We start from the raw sequence: 12866 nt of genomic DNA on the forward strand, positions 1-12866 counted from the left end.
CACTGGACAACTGAGCTGCTCGGCGTGGTATTGAGAGGTGCTCTGTCTGAATTGAGAATGGCAGAGGTTATGGTTCATATATTACTGAATACAACTGAAATGTACTTGTCTCTCCTTCTCCAGATTCAGATGTGTTGTGAGGCCAGAGTTTCAGTTTAAATAGCCAGTGGAAAACTGCCCATTTGGTGAGGGCTAGGGGTCTAGGAAAAGTGTAATTGATTTTAGAATGATCAGTAATCCGATTCCAAGTTTAGGTAAACCCATTTCTCGACAAACTGTCTTCTTTGGTGTTCTGTGCTATTGTACTAATCTACTGGTGTTCACTTGAGTCTTTCAAGGAAGATCACCCCAATAAACTCCCTCATACAATTTCTAAAAACAATACCTGTAAAATAAACGATAGCATGCCCTCTTATGAAAGCCCATATTTACTCATTTTGATTTCAGATTGCATTTTTCACAGCAGGGTGTGGGGAGGGGTTGGTAAGGTTGGTAAAAGCACAACAGTGATGTTTCGATAAACAAATGTTTCGACAAAGTTACGTTCGTTGAAGTTTGTTCACCTAGGATTAAGTGTTTGAAGTTCCAGATGATTTGAGAACTAGCTGCAAGCATTAAGATAAGTCTTATGATGCAATTTACACCTTGCATGCAGGTGCCAGAGCCAATCTTTTCCTCTGAGCTGTTGGGAGTACGTATATCAAGTGTATGAAAAAGGTTTGTTCACACAGTCTCATCCTGGCACAGCACAGGGAGGAATGTTAATGCAAGAGCCACACCCTGCATTTCACACATTCACAGTACGGTACATTATCCTGTACTGTAAATTCTTTCAAAATGATTGGTTTCCCTTCTTGACTTCATCTGTGCCTCGGCTCGCTAGGTCAGAGCAGCCTCTATAATTACACTGAACACACACATTTTCCAGGAATTTGGGGGATATAAAAATGATGTTTGCTGTAAGCAAATGTTTTAACAGCATTATTTAGGGAGACATGTCCCACACACAAATACACCTCTTGCAAACTTTATTAGGACCTGGGGCTGGTTGCATAAAAAAAAGAAAACCTGGAGTATTATGTTTAAGTGCAACACTGAAGGATACATTTTTCTTTAACTATGGTATTGACTTAAATGTGTTAAGCAGCTTTCTGCAAAACTTAAGGTGTTTTATGCAACTGGCCACTGTGTTTGTTATCGAGGTTGGGAGCCATTTGCCCTGATCAGAGTCTGTACACAATGTGGCATAGACTTCCTGTCATTTTGCCATTGCTGATGCACTCTGATGACTATGTCTTGCAGCTGCGTGCCAGCATGACTAACCTTGGTACTATGGCACATGCTCTGCATTGGATCCACTATCATGCCTCTTTCAAGATGTTTGCCTTTCCCCAATCCTGGTTTGTAATTGTGTTGCCCCCACAGCTTTATAACTCTGCAGGGGCCTCGTGTCACACCACATGGTCAGCCTAATTCTGGGTGATGCCAAATCCAAAACAAATAAAGTGGCCAGGCTCAATGAAACCTTATTTTATAAAAGAATAAACTGGAAAAGTAAGGTCATTTAAACAAAAACTTATTTTCTCCAAAGAACTGTAATTAAAAGGTTCCTGGCTCTATTTAGATAGGCGTGCTACTGATCTAATGTCTTCTAAGGTGACAATAATATTTGCGGTGAAAAAAATCATCACTTTGTGAATCAGCTGATGGTTATGATAATTAGTTCAACCATAGCAGAATAAGCCCCAAAGTTAAATACCATACAAGTAAATGAGTTACATTTACAGTGGCTTCATGAATCATGATGCCAAAAAAAAAAAAAATGGATAACAGTACTATTAGTTTTATCGCGTGAACGAGCATTAGGAATCTGTACCTAACACACTCTACTGCACACTGCCATCATATTCGCTCTGCTGCAGACGGACAACTGAAGTGGATAATAGACCACCGACATTCCAAATATAAAGCAGCTTAACCTTTCTATTTTTTTGGCTGCTCCCTTATTTTATGATGCTCGCTATCATCCCGAGTTGTTCCTATTGCCTAATCCTGGGACCGGGAGCTGATCTTAAATTGCCTGCCATAGATATAGGCTAGATAAACCACAGTGTAGAATCAGCTGCAGCTTGTGATCCTCTACTCTTTCTCTCTCTGATAATTCACTGCTGATGGTACTAACTAATATCACTTTGGGTGAGATTACATTCCATGTGTCTTTGGCACACAACCTGAAAAGCAGCCGAAACCTTAACACAGACAAAAAAAAAAGAAAGCCCAGCAATATTTGGTATGTATTTCAGTATAGCAATTAGAACTATGCTGACAGATTGCAAATGGCATGCAATGACAGGGAGATGGTAACAGGATCATTATCTCTTGTAGTTTCTGCTTCGATCATTAGTTCCCGTGCTTGCTAACTATTCAAGGAAAAAAGTCCCAGATTGAAGCAGAAATAGAGAACATGCATAATAGGATATAAAGTATGCAATAAATTAAATGTCATAACAATGTAGCTAGAAAACACCCCTTCAACCTTGTTGCAGTGCCCCATTATTTTAATTATATAAACAGCAGTAGATCTTAATTCCCTGTCTGTATTATTCCTGCTGGTAAAAGTCTACTACAGTATTTTTGTAGTTTTCCCATGCTTTTCCCATTTGTTATGCTATGCATTTACCATAGTTTACTATTAATATGCTTTACCATACCTCACTTTTTTACTGTGTTTGATTACATGTTGATATGCTTTTAGTGTGGGAAACTTTTCAAAGGGTGATTACAAATGGTAAGAATATTTTAATAAGATTGGGTCTAGTGTTTGGTGGCCAATCAAAGACATGCAAGTGTTATTTTAGGAAAGCAACAGGCTTACTGTTCTGGTTGATTAAGCAAGTGTGTTGTGGGGCTTGCCTTATCCCTTTCCCAAAGTACATTTCTGAAGATGAACACGCCCTTCTTTACTCTAACATATTCAACTGAACATTAATCTTTCCATGTGCACACTATGGAGTGGACGGCTTCAGCAACAGAGATATTGAAACGTTCCTCTTATGGCTTCTGGCTGTGATTGAAGCCAGCAGCACATTAACCGAGAGAGAGAGAGAGGGCAAAAAGTCAACAATGGCGTTTTACATGGAGGACTTAATCCTGGGATTAGGCATGTCACAAAAGCTTGCAGAACTGTCGTAGCGGTGGAGTTTAAATAGAGAAATACCCTTTATTGACTCTGCAGTAGACAGTACAGGCCCGGACACAACTTTTTAAAGTCATAAAACAAAAGTGCACAGCGACAGGGCCTTAGCAACATAAACAGGAAGTGCAAAGTTCAGCCTTGAATCATGCAGTCAGCAGTTCAGGTTTAGCAATTGCTTTGGAATGAGGTTTATAACCCTATAAAAGACGACTGATGTACAGTATACCATTCTAAAAGCATGGCAAAGTATGAGGAGGCAAGGGCATGAAAATTGTAAAAAAAAACAGGCTTTCGCACTTTACTAATGCATTATGGGCCGTATTATCAAAGCCTTTACTCCAGTCTTACACTCCTGTTTTTTGAAAGCGTTCAAAACGTCTGTTCATTTTTCAAAACTAAAAACAAAACAGCAAAGCAAAATAATCTCCATTCTCTTAAGCATTTTGCAGGTTTTTGTTTCTTGTTTGGTAACATTTTGATGATTTGTTTCTGCTTCCCAAAGTTAAAGACTAGAGGACAATATTGCCCTATGCATCCCTAATAGATGATGTAAAATGTATAGAAAAGTCATAAAATAGCAACCGAAAAAACATTTTTAAAAACCAAAACTGATAAGTTCTAGTGTACTCTTTGGCAGAGGGGTGTGCCATCTTTTAGCTGGCTTTAATAAACAACCTGTCACAGATAAAGCCAGGCTTAGCACTGACAGGCCCACAGGCTTGTCTATGCTGCGGCTTTGATAATTGTTCTCATTTAGTCACGAATCTTCATCTCACTGCCAAGCTTTTTAATACAGCAGGCTCAAAACTGAGCACAGACACCCCCTTCAGGTCTAGTGGATACTAACAAGGAAAAACAGGATGTGAGCTGCATCTTGTGTTGTAGGTGTGATTGGATGTTACAGCATTTAATAAACGTAATAATTGTAAACCTCTGTCCATAAAAATGCTGATTTTATTCCTGGTTACTGTTAACATGTACAGTGTCCTTCCTTAGTGGTAACGTGTTTTCCAGAAGTAATGCACATTCCCAGCTACACCCACATGAGTAAAAGCACATGAAGACGAACGGCTGTATGGTTATTTCAATGACCTGCCTGCTGTTGATAAAAGGTATGGTCAGTGGATAGGTTAATAACCCCCATATGCTTGTTTATGATTGAATATCCCTGCTGACTGATATCATGTACAGATGTAGATATATTTTGGGAAGCGCTCATCCAATTAGCACAGCGTTGTTGATTACTGATTTACCTAGGTTAATAGCCGCTAACTCAGTGGTCACTGATTACCCTGCTGGCTGATTAACTTGGATTTCCCTGACATGCATGCATTCTGCAGTTCTGTGTTTTAATGCATTGATGTACCTTATAGCTGTTTGTTTTCTTTAAGACATGCAGAACTACAAAAGCCGGAATGCATTGTGAAATAAAAACCTTTTACAAAGCAAGGAACAGTATCGAGGAATGGTCAGGTTTTTAAATACCTTCAGCCTCTTATTGACAGTATCATGGCAGGAGTTTCTAACATTGTTACATAACCCCTCTAATTAAAAGGCAGACAAATCTAGCTGGTGGTTACAATGTCAAGGATGCTGTTAAAAACAGTTCTCATTCACCAGATCCTTGTTAACGGGTGCATCTGTTGTGTTGACTGATTTAGTTCAGCTGTAAAAATGAATGGTCTCTACCACAAATGACAACAATCAACAGCATCTCTGAAAGAAGCTTGGCCAGCACGAAATAATTCATTTCAACAGTGAATCAAATTGAATCAAAATGTTTCTGAATCTGCACACAGCTTAGCCCAGCATACTCGATTCTAATATCTTTGAATGTATTAACACCATCACTAATCTTGAAATCCTTGAAACATTAACTGCTGATTTCACACACCCCGATTAGCACGAATCTTGGACTTTAGATTCGGTAGTCAAAGATTAGTGCTAATAGTAACCTGCGAAAAATTTTCACTAATTTTCCTTTAGTGTATATACAGTTTATGTATAGCTTATAAACGCAAACATTTGTCGCTGTAAATATGTGGAACGGACAGATTCTGCCCCCTGTTGGTGAGCTGAAATGTGGTTAAAAGCTCTAAAATCACAAATGTAGATTATCCCGGGTCTTTTGCATTGTGGTTAAGATGCTTGCTTGCAGCGTGTGAGGTCTTCGGTTCTTGTTGCATGTGCCTCATGCAATATGAAGTTGCCAGACACATTTTTTCTTTTATAGTAATTCAGCCGTTCAGTTAAAAAAATACAGCGCTCACAGTATATGTGAGTTTTAAGGCAGCCTTCAAAATGATCAGCTCTGAGGTGTATGGTTTAAATTACAGGATGAGTGAGTTGTGGGCAGTTCTGCTAATGCAGCCTGACACTTCCTCCCATGTCAGCTAGTTTGATGGAAAAGCGCCACAGAGCAGTGTTTCTGATCGAATCCCTCCCCTAAAGGTTTAAGAGTCTTTGAACACTATGTCTTTGATGTTGTAATCTTAGATGAGTTTTTTTTTTTTCCCAGCACATTTTTCTGGGAATACGTATGTTTCTTTTTTTAAGGCATTGGCTTTGTGCTTAGGTGTTGGTGTGTGAATTTTCTCAGACACAGTGGGCTTGTGGCAGCAGTACCTGTGCAAGCTGAGTGAGTCAGCAGGTGTGGCGCTCGCTCGCCCATTCACAGGAACAGCAGCTTGAGCTCATGGCCAAGTTCACTTTAAGGATTATCCGCGTGTTCTAAAGGTTGCCTAGGGGACTGTTAAATCCTTGTTGTCTGATAATTGTAGATCTTTTAATGATAGTTCTGGAAGGTATGTATTGCCCGTGTATACCATTCTTTCCATGTTGGGGGTAGTAAGAAGATCTCAAAGCTATAATACCTCTTTTTCACAGTATAACCAAGCCACACCTCCACCGAGCCAGCCCAGCATGGTTCAGGAGGTGTTTCCACTCAACCCAAGCCGTGCAACCGAAGCCACGCACAGTGAACATGAGGAGCTGTAGGTAGATGATGCAGTATTAAGAGACTCTGTATTTGAGTTGAGCATGGCAGATCTAGAGACCGTGCTTGTGTTTTTCTTCATTTTTGTTCTTCATCTATTACTGAATGCCACAGAAATGCACTTTTCTCCTCTCAAACTCGCTGCGTGCCATGCTGTTCATCTTCCTCGAGCGTGCTGACTGACGCAACGTGATGATGAAAATCAGTACCCCTGCTTCTGGCTCAGCTGAGCCAGATTCAGATGTGCTGTGAGTCAAGAGTTTCATGGTTTGATTCTCGATCAGCTTGACAAATAGCCAATGGAAAACCCACGCCCCAGGCCCTCACAGTTCTGATGTGCCAGTGGAAAGCCAGTAATAGCCACAGTAAGGAGACAGCTTTGCCCTCCCTTATAAAAGTGAATTACAATAAATGTTCTGCTAACCCCATGGTCATATTATACATTTATCATGGTTTGCCATGTTTTTTTTAATACGGTTTGCCATAACTGTGGACTTTACAAAGGTCACCTATGCTTTACTTCATTATGTTTTGTTCCACTTTGCTAAGTTTTCACTATAGTAAGGTTTTGTAAGGGCTGTATCAGACAGACAGGCAGCCGTCAGTCCCAACATTATTTTCTCAACCAAAACACTAGACGAGATGGAAAAAGCAATCGCAGGTATGCAAGTGAGTAAGATTGCAGCTTTAAATAATAATTATTGCCCTCTCTGGTCCTGCCACAGCAAGACAACAGGTTATTATTGTCTGATAACACGTTATTTTGAGGTGACTGGCTAATGGTTCACAAAAGGAGGTTTCGCACAGCATTCTTCCGGCCTGATGTAACTATTTGTTCCTTAAACAGGGATTCAGGATTTGAAAGGACATTTGTGAAATGCTTGTCATGCATGCTTACTCAGAGAGGACTTGTATTTATTTTAGCACGGTTTCAGTCAAAGGTCTAGTGGAAAATTCAAGGACATTTTAATACAAGCTTCATACACTGTCCCAACACACCCTGTTTCCTTTTTCAAAATTCAATGGCAAATGCAGAGGCACTACAATGGAGACTGATATGGCAGCACAGAACAGCTACGATAAGTATAAGCTTCGGTGTGCAGTAATATTAAATCATTTCTAACATTTTTGTGCTGTACTTTGTCATATAAATGGTGTGGCACCAATACACCCAGGTTATCCACAGCAATCCCATGAACTAGTATGAACTCCAGTATGCACTATCCCATACGGTGCTCCATTGTCTTTGTAAGGAAGGGGTCTGCTAAGGTTTTGCTATATAATTATACCCAAGGGAATTTTCTGTAAGATGCCAAAGAATAAAATCTGAGCACCTCTCTGAATGATTGCACATCATACGCTGTATCCCTGAAGTGTCAGATTAACAGCACTAGACTAGACTGTGGCTACTTTATTCTTTACCCCTATCACAGAGATAATGAATGGCTTTGAGTGGCTGTCACGGTCCGCAGTTCAAAATGATTTTCCTCCTGAATTGCTTAGTTTCGATTTCTCCACACAGAGCCTTGCAGCGCTCTGTTTGTCCTGCAAAAATCAATACCAGATGGGTTGAATATGTTTCAGATCAGAAGAGAAAGCTTACTAAGCAGGGGAAAAATGCTCTCTTATCCTTTGTACTACAGTACAAGGATCGAGAAAAAAAGACTTGAAAAAAAAGGAGATGCATCTTTTATATATCGCACAGTACATGTCAGAGAAGCTACTTTAATCAGTTACGTTAGGGGCAGACTTTTATACTAAATCTATGGGTCAATATGAATTCATTTTCATCTAAAATCTGGCCCCAGTCAAGCATGTGAAAATATTGATTTACACAAAGAGCATCCATGACTTTAACATTCGGTAGATCTTGGGCTAATATGGGGCTTACTGAAGTACTAATACTGGTTCTTCTCCAGTTTTACTGGGTTTGAATTCACAAAGAACAGAAGCTGTCAAGCTCCTTTTCTGACTATGCCTGGGTATAACCCCTGATATTTTCCTGTGCAATGTATCATTTTTCACCTTTGTCACCTGTTTTTGTTTTTCTTTTAATAAACATGGATCAATAGCCAGGAAATGTAATAGAGCCTTGCTTTATATTCCAAGTGTTTTTAATCATATTAGTGGCTCTACAATCCTGTTCAAACCAGTCAGTTGCTGACCACAATTAATTCACAAACAGTTAGCAATGGTTTTTCTCACAAGCCCTACATAGTGACCTTCCCTACCTTCAGATAAAGTGGTTTAATGCTAGTGTGAATGGGTAATTATCTTATGATTATCTCAGAAGGGCTGGGGGGGGGGGGGGGGGGGGGGTCTGTTTTTTTGTTCCGATGATCCTGGGGATTTTGGTGGTACCCATTGTGCCTGCACAGGATGTGAAGTGGAGGGGTGCAGGAGCTTACAGGAACTTCTCTCACTGGTATAGGAGCAGGCTCTGTTGAGCTAAAAGCATTCCACAAAGTGGAGAAGTTTGCAAAGCCTTTCAATACTATAGAAAATGAAACAGCCTACTTGAAGACATTCTTATCTTGGGGAGATAAAGCCAGCATTACCAATAGGTTACTGAACAAATGATGCATGCAACCTCTATTGAAGAATTTGCTTTTCAGAGAAATACATGCAACTGCTCAATACTCTCTGACCAGCCAGGCTTAAAAGCATGGTAAAGCATAGGCAAGCATTGTAAAGCTTTGAGAGATTTAGTAAAACACATTAAAAAAACATGGAAAGCCATGGCACATTATGGTAAATATATAGTATAACCATGAGAAAACTGCAAAAATACAGACGCATTTACATAAGGGATCAAGCATTCTTCAATATTGTTTCCGCTGTATGTATGTGTGTGTGTGTGTGTGTGTGTGTGTGTGTATATATATATATATATATATATATATATATATATATATATATATATATATATATATGGTTTTATCAGCATAAAATAAATTAATAAATGATTTGCTGAATTTCTGAATGTGGCTTAAAAAATAAAACAAATTGAGTAGCTGTAATTTCTTTCCCCTCTAAAACTGTGGTTTTGTATACGGTTTTCCATCAACTCTCGCTATTGCCAATGTTTCTAAGGGGACAGTCATCACAGTCGCACACTTCTCGTGGTCATTTTTTTAATTACCAGCACACTTCAGAAATTCATAAGAATGGCTGAAAATGACATATTAGTAGAAACAGTTCATAGAAAATAACGATGCAAGCTGTAACAACATTAGACAATGACAGTGAACACCCATATATGATATTAAACAAGTCAGATGTGAACTATTATGACACTGAAGAAGTGCTCATTCAATCCCATTAATGCACAAAGTCCTTCCTGAATGACATCCTGTAAGGCGCTATACCTATGTACATTAGAAGCATGCACATTGCCTGGGTGTAACGTGATCTTCCCAGTGAAATTGTCCTGTCTGGTTATTGCTGTGAAGAGTTCAAACCCTATCCTTGTTTTACATGTCATCTGTTTCATTTCATCTACAAAGGGGGCTGTGAAATAAAGCATGGTTTATGTTCAGTCCAGCTTTTACAAGCAGCCTGTATAACTTCCAAAGATCTCAATAACAACTGCTGATTGTTCGTCTGGTCACAATTCCAGCTTGATACAAACACTCTTAGTTTATATTACATTTCTAAATGTAGGACTTGCTCCTTTTTCATTTTGAAGTGACATTTTAGAATAATCAGCATTTTTCTGGCAAAAGCAAAACGCCTGTGTTTTGGTAATTAGAGGGAAATGTTGGATTCTTGCCAGCACAATATTCCAAATAAATAAAGTTTGGTATTCATTGAACTCATCTTGACTGTCATTAGTCGCCAACAATATCAGACTTGATTTAATTTGTAAAAACTGATTGAAAAACCAGCATACTACACGCCAGCCAAATCACCAGGAAAGTCCATGTATAAGTTTGTTTCACTTCTTTCTGTTACTCTCTGTTCCAAACACTACACGTGTTCCCACTCCTGCACAAACAAAACCCCATTGAAAAACAGACACGCAGCCTCAGGATGGCCGTCCCATTTGCAAGAGACATGTGCCATTTATACTCAGGTGAGCAAAACTATCAATAATTCAATCAGTCAGTACCCAATACGACATTACAAGTGAACTGGATGGAGAAGCTACTAGAAAGTGATAAATCAATTACAAAGTGTTATTCAAGAATATATAAAATGTGCACTAATCAAAATCAAAGTGTCAAATTATAAAAAATGAAATATACTAAATAAATATGTGAAAGATAACAGGGACATTATTGATCAAGTTACACATGTTTTTATATATGTTTCTTCATAAGCTATTCCATTAGGTATCCTGGTAAAGTTATTGCATTTTTAATTGTGACTCTGTTATCCTTATAGAACTAATTATAAATCCAAATATAAAACTATGAAACTGCATGCAATTATGTAATGCATAAAAAGGTGAAAAACGATCTTTCTGACAGTTGTTTTATTTATTTATTTATTTATTTATTTTTAAGTTATTCTAAGGATAGCTGCCCAATAACTACAGTTGAATCCTGGCAATGCTGAAGGGGTTAAGCCAAGTTGATATCTTCTGTGTTTAGTTGCTGTTGAAAAGGTTTCTTTAAGACAGAAGTGTACAGCATTGTGGTCTGTAATGAATAGATACTAGGTGGTCTTTAAAAAGAACCCCCAAATTAGCCTACTTTATCTAACCGCCTCCACACACCCAAACCAATAACCTGCTGCACTCCACTGTAGGTAATTCTGCAGCCTCTCAAGAAATGCTGATAGCTTTTAAACAGAAAGAACTGTTAATGCTAGAATAAATCAATCACTCCTTAAATGTAACCCCATGCTGAAACCTTTTTAAAAGTCAATTTCCCATGCTTTTCCCATGGTTATATTTACCATAGTTAACTCTGGTTAGCCATGTTTTCTTAATAAGCTTTAGCTTACCTCTCTGAGCTTTATGATCGTTACCTAGGCTTTATTGCATTTGGCTATGCTTTGTGCTAAACTTAAAGGCATTTGCAATCAGAAGACAAATCCAGTTTTAAAGTATTTTTTACGAGTGCGAGAATAAACAATAACTAATGTATTTGTATTGTTTAGGGTTATGTATATACATGATCTCAAACCACTCATAGTGGAACAATTTGGGATCCACCTCTTTTATACATTGTAAATGTTATGATTCCAGCAATGAAGTTTGGATTCCAACAAAAAATAGCATCAGTTCAAACAAAAGGTATTATAAAATTAACGTCTCATCGTGGCTGTGAAAGAAAACTTTTTTTTTTTTTTTTTTTTTTTTTTTTGGCCCATCCCCAATAAAAATACAAAAGGTAAATCCCAAGCATGTTCTCTATATAAGAGGAGACTCATTCAGAGCTCCGAATGGGGATTAATGTTTTCTTTTCAGGCTGGGAACAGAGGTTCTGTAAGACAAAGAGCAAATGGAAGGCAGCCTAAATCCACAGTAGAGCGGAGCTCCACAGTTGCCTGAGCCAAATCTGCGTTCTTTGAATCTTTTCAGATTAAATTGCAAGTTGAGACTGAGACCTAGGGCAAAGCCACTGAACAGGTATACAGTTGGGAATATGTCAAAAGGGGGAGGTTGACAAAAACAAAATAACTTTTGACAGACAGACTATGCCAGAAGAGCCAGCCTTTCAATGAGGGTATCAAATATTGTTATGAAGTGCAAGGAAACTGTAAACAAGGCCAGAGCCTCAAAACTGTCCTCCTTTCCTGCCTATGCATGTCTGTGTGCGTCTGCATTCCGATCAGGCTGTGGAAAGGTGGCTTTGATACATGACTGCAGACACTCTCTCTAGCTGGAGCTTCTGTCCTTGCCATTGTTCGGCAAGTTTCAGATGCCTCTTTCATTTTTAGCTGCAGTGAAGGAATATTATTTTCCGCCACATTAAAAAGCGTGCTGTGATAATTGTTTATGGTAACCAACCCTCTCATCGGGCCTGATGGAGGTAGATATTAAATTGCCTTTCAAATGAAAAACAAACCGGGCGTTGTTTGCATAAATATAGAAATATAAAAAGCAGCTGCATCTCACAGACAGGATGCGAGGGAGAGATCAGCCGTCACTTCATTTGGGTTGAGTTAGCTGTATTACCTTCATTAGGATTTGGGGTAGAAAGTACAGTCTTCCATAGTTCCTAACAGGAAAATACCCTTAGAATCTGTGGCAAAGTGGTTTGTAGTGCTCCGGTGTATAGGTGATTTGAGGTGCTCCAACAAAGGACAAACACAAAGTTTACCGGTCAGGTTTCTTTTAATGCCCTTTAAATTATTTTCAAATAATAAAGCTGGCTCTACCCAGCAATGTGTATTGCCAGCAAAAACTGGACTCAAAATAATAAAGCTGGTTCTACCCAGCAATGGGTATTACCAGCTACAAAATAAAGGGGATGCAGTCCCAAAATAATAAACACAAAAAACATGTCTCCAAACTGGGTGCTCTGGTGGAGGTGCGGTGCTCTGAGTGCTGGTGCTCGTGTGCATTCAGGTCCGGGCTTCTCGCTGCAGCTCCAGCTTCGTATCAGCCGTCTGGCAAAACAAACACAATACTACTCAATGAACCCACACTTCATTCAAGGTTCCGTCCTTGTCTCCTCCCATTAACACAAAGGAGCCGATTACGGCGTCACGTCCCCCTAAAGT

This window comes from Polyodon spathula, chromosome 16 (genome assembly GCF_017654505.1).
Source record: "Polyodon spathula isolate WHYD16114869_AA chromosome 16, ASM1765450v1, whole genome shotgun sequence".
Taxonomy (NCBI): Eukaryota; Metazoa; Chordata; class Actinopteri; order Acipenseriformes; family Polyodontidae; genus Polyodon; species Polyodon spathula.